The sequence below is a fragment of the Bos taurus genome, chromosome 12 (assembly GCF_002263795.3).
Source record: "Bos taurus isolate L1 Dominette 01449 registration number 42190680 breed Hereford chromosome 12, ARS-UCD2.0, whole genome shotgun sequence".
Lineage (NCBI taxonomy): Eukaryota > Metazoa > Chordata > Mammalia > Artiodactyla > Bovidae > Bos > Bos taurus.
The window spans coordinates 15,194,152-15,200,151 of record NC_037339.1 but is presented as its reverse complement, the minus strand read 5'-3'; positions in this window follow the sequence as shown (position 1 = coordinate 15,200,151).

The window sequence follows — 6,000 nt, the reverse complement described above, 5'->3', positions numbered from 1 at the left end:
ATCCTTCTGAACTTTACCTAAAACCTATTGATACCCACCCTCGTTTCCTCCTCCCCACTTTCAGAGGGTGTGGATTTCTCTTCCTCTTCATCCCCGGCTAATCCCTGTTCATCATCCTTTTATTAATTTATTTGGCTGTGCTGGGTCCTAGCTGCAGCATGTGGGACCTAGTTCCCGGACCAGGGATCAAACCCGGGCCCCCAGCACCAGGCAAGTCCCCACCATCCTCCAGCTCCAGCCTTTCAGCGAGATCATTTCCCCTTAGTTCCGCATGTCTCCCCTCCACTGTCTTGCCTTTCAGACCGGGCCCTCTCGCTCCTGAACACACGCAGCAGCACCATCACTGCCTGAGCGCCCGTGTTGCCCTCTGTCTGCTTTGCTCTCAGCTCCGCCCTGTGGGTCCAGCTGGCCTCCTCTGTGATCTCCTGGTGTTCTCCGTGTATCTCTGTCTTGTATTTGGCGAGCTGTGTTATCACGGCTATTTCTGTCTCTCTCTCCTTTAGGCTGTGAAGTTGAGGACCACGTCTTAATCATTTTTGCATCCTAAGAACAGGGGCTCCAACATTGTGGGAGCTCAAAAAATATTTGTTAACAGGACTTCATCAATACAATTCTCCTTCTGTAGACTTCCTGCTTCTCTATTATGTCTTTCCTTGAGTTATAGAAACTAGAACAGGGAGCAGTACAACTATTTCCCTCGTATTTCTTTTATTTCTTATATGATCCAATACTCTACTAGCTTTGGGGGCTATAACTACGCACTGAGTTGGTCTGAATGAGTCCTGAACCCTTTTCTGCCTTATAACTGAGAACTCAAAGCTCATATTCTAATAACTATAATCTGTATTATTATCGCCTAAATTAACGTCATTACTGCCCACACTGAAGCTTAACTGCTTGTGAGGCAGTACAAACAAAACTATTTAGAAATAGTTACCCATGTAAGGAAAAATACTCCACCTTTTGTCTCTTTAGAGTGACACATTTACACATGATCTAACTGCCATGTATGGGAGGCCAGCAGCACTATGGCAACATATCCGATTGCTAATTTTAAACAGCAATTTATTAACGAACTACCTTCGTTTGACAACACTTATTTTTAAAAAAATCCATATTTAACTATTTCATATCAGGCCTTTTATTAACTGTGGCGCTTTTCATTTTTTCAAATTTTTACCTGCCCAGAATTCATTTTCTTTTCTAACAGTCCCTCCAGTTTCTCTTAGGGAGCCATCAATATCAGAGGCCAGCATCTTTAGTGCAACTGACAAATCTACTGACCACCAGGCCCTCAACCAATGAGGGCTGCTGAGAAGTTGCTAACACTAGGCTTCACCTTGGGCTTGAGGATGTGAAGGCAAATTTGTTTCTCCTTTTTTTTTTTAATTTATTTAGCTGTGTCAGGTCTTAGCTGTGGCTCGTGGGATCTTTCATTGCCTCACATGACTCTTTAGTTGTGGCACATGGGGTTAGTTGATCCAACATACCCAGCAGGTTGGATCTTAGTTCCCCAACCAGGGATCAAACCCATGTCCCCTGCACTGCAAGGTGGATTCTTAACCACTGGACCACCAGCGAAGCCCCCTATCTTGTTATATTAGTTTCCTAGTTGCTGCTGCCAAAAAACTACCAGACTTGGCAACTTAGAATTCGTCTCCCCAAATTGCATAGGCCAGAAGTCTAAAATCAAGGAGTCAGAAGGCTCCAGGGGACAGTTTTTCTTGGCCTCTTCCAGCTTCTAGCAGCTTGTAGAGCTCCTTGGCTTGTGGCAACATAACTTCAGTCTCTGTCTCCATCTTCTCGTAACCTTCCTCTCAATGTGTCTTGCTGTCTTAAATCACTCTTTCTCTTCTAAGGACACTGGTCATTGGATGTAGGGACCATCTGATCTCATCTTGAGATCCTTCATGTAATTATATCCACAAAGACCCTTCTTCTAAATAAGGTCACACTCTGAGGTGACACTCCAGACACAGCTCTCCAGGTGCTCAAGAGAGAAATCTGAGCATCTCCTATTTCCCTTCCTGCTTTCCTCTAGTTTGGTGATTTGGAAGTCTGGGGCCCCAGCTTTGGCTAACCTCTTTCAAGGGCTGCCTCAGATATTGGATGCCTTCTATCAAGATACATGATAAATTGGCAACGTCAGGCAAGCTTTCTCACTTGGGTTGAGGGTGGCAATTCCTCACATTTTTTCATTGCCTTCTCATCTTTTTTCTTGCCTTGTTTGTAAATGGAAGGGCTAGATCAATCATTTGGAATTGTACTGGGGTTTATATGCAGCAGCAAAATGTGGTGAATAAACTGTGACAGCCATATATTTCTTATCTTCTTTGTGCTAAATGTACTTCTTGATGCCAGATTTCACGGATGCCAATAAAGAGGGGATAAGCAGTGCTGACTGACTGGGCAGAACCTACCCAGGCTAAGTCATCTCTGAAGCAGGTCAGTGTGTGCTTGCTCTTACTCTTTAGCCCCCACAAAAAACTCATAACCACTGGAACTGAAAAAAACAGACACCTAATGAAGAGGGATTCACGATGGTGAACACAGGTGAATAGATGGGTAGATGAGTGATATCCCATTTTGGTAAACAGAAAATTGATCTTCTTATTAATGAATCAGTGAGAATAAAAAATAAGATGGCTATTGCAAGCATCAGTTTTTTAAAAAAACTGGAGTATAATTGCTATACAAGGTTGTGTTGGTTGCCACTGTACAAGGAAATGAATCAATATGGATACTGTGCTCTGTGGCATGGGTTATCTCGTCGCCAGTTATAGCACTTTCACTTTCTTTTAGGGAACTACCCTCACACGTTCTCAGAAGTTCTCAGCCTCTGTGGTTTAGATCAGGTTTAACTCACCCTTTGGTTTCATAGGTGGAAATGTGAACCAGCCTGGGCTACTGGGTGACTGACCTCCTGACAATATATGATTGATTCAGGGGTAAACAAGTGACCAAAATTGATCCCTAGAGCCAATTAGCATCAGTCCTTGGGAATTATTGGCTGGAACTAGTAGGAAAGAGGATTTTTTTTTATTCGTTGCTAAGCTGGCAGGTGATGGACAGGGAAGCCTGGTGTGCGCGGTCCATGGGATCGCAAAGAGCTGGACATGACTGAGCGACGGAACTGAACTGAGGTTGCCAGTTTAGAGGGGGTGCTATCTGTGTCAACACCTCAGCCCACCTAAAGATGAAGTCCACGCAAGGGAAGCAGGCTGAGGGACAGGGACAGAATCCTGCTGACGTGACCTGGGTGTCCATATCCAGTCGTACCTCAAGCCCAGCTACCTTCTGAACTTTTCATTACATGACTGAATAAATTGTTTATTTATTTTTTGCCTAAGCCAGTTTGAATTAAAGTTTCTCTCACTTGCTGCCAAGACTCCTGATAAATGTAGGAATTTTCTGAGGTCCTAAGGAATGACTAGGGCTATTACCCAGGAATAATGATAACCATCATTTATCGTTGGATTTTGTGCTAATTGTTTAGATCTGTCTTCTCATGTAATTCTCATAACACTCTGTGAGGTGTGCGTGTGTGTGCTAAGTCGCTTCAGTCGTGTCCAACTCTGCAACCCTATAGACTGTAGCCCACCAGGCTCCTCTGTCCTTGGGGATTCTCCAGGCAAGAATACTGGGGTGGATTGCCATGCCCTCCTCCAGGAGATCTTCCCGACCTAGGGATTGAACCCATGTCTCTTATGTATCCTGCATTGGCAGAGGGTTCTTTACACTAGCGACACCTGTGAGGTTATCAGTGCAGTTGAGTTCAGTCGCTCAGTTGCGTCCGACTCTCTGCGACTCCATGGACTGCAGCACGCCAGGCTTCCCTGCCCATCACCAACTCCTGGAGCTTGCTCAAACCCATGTCCATTGAATCGGTGATGCCATCCAACCATCTCATCCTCTGTTGTCCCCTTCTCCTCCTGCCTTCAATCTTTCCCAGCATCAGGGTCTTTTCCAATGAGTCAGTTCTTCACATCAGGTGGCTGAAGTATTGGAGTTATCAGTGTCCCCTATTTTAAGACAAATTACAGCTGAGATAGTTTAAGAAACTTTCTCAAGTTTACAGTTAAACTTTCTCAAGTTACAAGGCCAGGATTTGATTTCAAGTTGTTTCCAAAATTTATGCTCTTAACTAGCAGAGCATAATGCCCTTGTGTTACTCAGAGCTCTTAGTTGCAAACAAAATAATATATCTGGCCAGTTTATGTAGGTCCAGACGCTATATAACCAGGGATATGTCCAATCTCACTGCGACGCTCCAGTGTCTCCACCGCTTCATACCACATCACAGGCCTCCAACATGTCAGGCTATCTAGCCCCCACCAGCATAAGATCATTCTGGGAACACGTGCTTCTTTACTTTTGACTTTTCTCTTCTTGGAGTCCGGATCCTACGTGGGTGCCCCTAATTGGCAGAGCCCAAGACACACACACACTTGTGCTCCAGCAGCAGGGGAGGCTGGGAAATGAGTCCTGCCTTCTACCTCTCTCCTCCTCATCATCACTATTCATTTATTTGGCTTAGTTGCTCCACAGCCTGTGGGGTCCTAGTTCCCTGACCAGGGATCAAACTTGCATTCCCCACATGGCAAGATGGATTCTTAACCACTGGACCACCAGGGAAGTCCTGTTGTCTATCCTTTGAATCAAGAGGCTCAGTGGCCACAGCATGACAGCAAGCTGACGTTTTTGATTCTAGAAATCTTAATGTGCCATCTTTGGACCAAACCAGTCTTTGAAGTGCGTTAGAACTGCTTGGGAAGCTTGTCAAAAACAGATGCCTGAGCTCCAACCAAAATCTCCGACAATGATGCTAGGGCGTCTATATTTTTAATGAGCTCTCAGGGGATTCTGATGAACGCTGAAGCTTCAAACACATGGACCCAGAGGTTTTTGTTGTCTAAATTGGTCCACATCATGCTTGTTCAACTACCACCCCTCATTCCCCTAAACGCAGGTATTACTCAGTTCTGATAAATGCTGAACTGAAGATGCAGTCCTTCTGGGTATTGATATGCACTAATTAACAAGAATATAAATGTGATTTTTTTTTTAAAAAAAAAGCTCTTTATGATTAGCTGGTAAAAGGAAATTCTCTGAACCCATCTTTTCACATTATTATCTTAGAAGCACCACCGTATAACGAGTGGGTCAACTAACACAAGCTGATGGGGTTGACAAAACGTTTGTCAACATTTGTCTTTATTGACAAACACGTTTGACTGGCAAACATTTTTAACTCTAAGAGTCTCATTTTCCAACTATGACAATTTTTATTACCAGTGTATAAGGCTGTTGGAAAGAAAAAAAGATTAATTTAAAAGACCATAAAATATCTAGTTAACATGAAGACTGAAAAATGGCCACAATTTCTAGATTGATTTTTTGGGCCAGTTTCATAGAACCTGCTGTCAGAAGTAGCAAGCTTAGGTTAATGAATTGCTTTCTTAGAGCGTGTTGTGTGTGGCTGAGGTATTAGAGTATTATGTACTCTCAGGGGAGCAAGACACGTTGCTTTCAGCCATTACTCAAAAAGATAAAAATCATCTTAAGTTATATACATTGGCAGCTCCATTTCTGCTTTTGTGTCCAGTGATAAAAGGAACAAGCTAATTTTTATCTCAGAGGGCTGATTATATAAAAGGAAAATTTTAGTACTGAATACCTGATCATATGACCTGATCAGCCAACATCAACCCATCCTGAGGAAACGGAATGGAAGTTCTATAAAAGGTCGCACAGTGGAAAGGAGGTGATTAGAGAGACTTGAAAATGAGCTTCAGAATGCTTTCCAATATTCTAGCATAGGTTCTTGACATTTTTCAGGCTTAAAGTAATCACGTACCTTTGCTGGTTGCCATTCTTTTATCTATAGCTCTCTTTTATTAGCAAAGCAGAAATTGATAGCTAAATGTAACCTGGCTAGCTTAGTTAAAATAATACTTAAGTTGCCAAAGCAGTTACCTAAGACCTCAAAGTACTTCAATA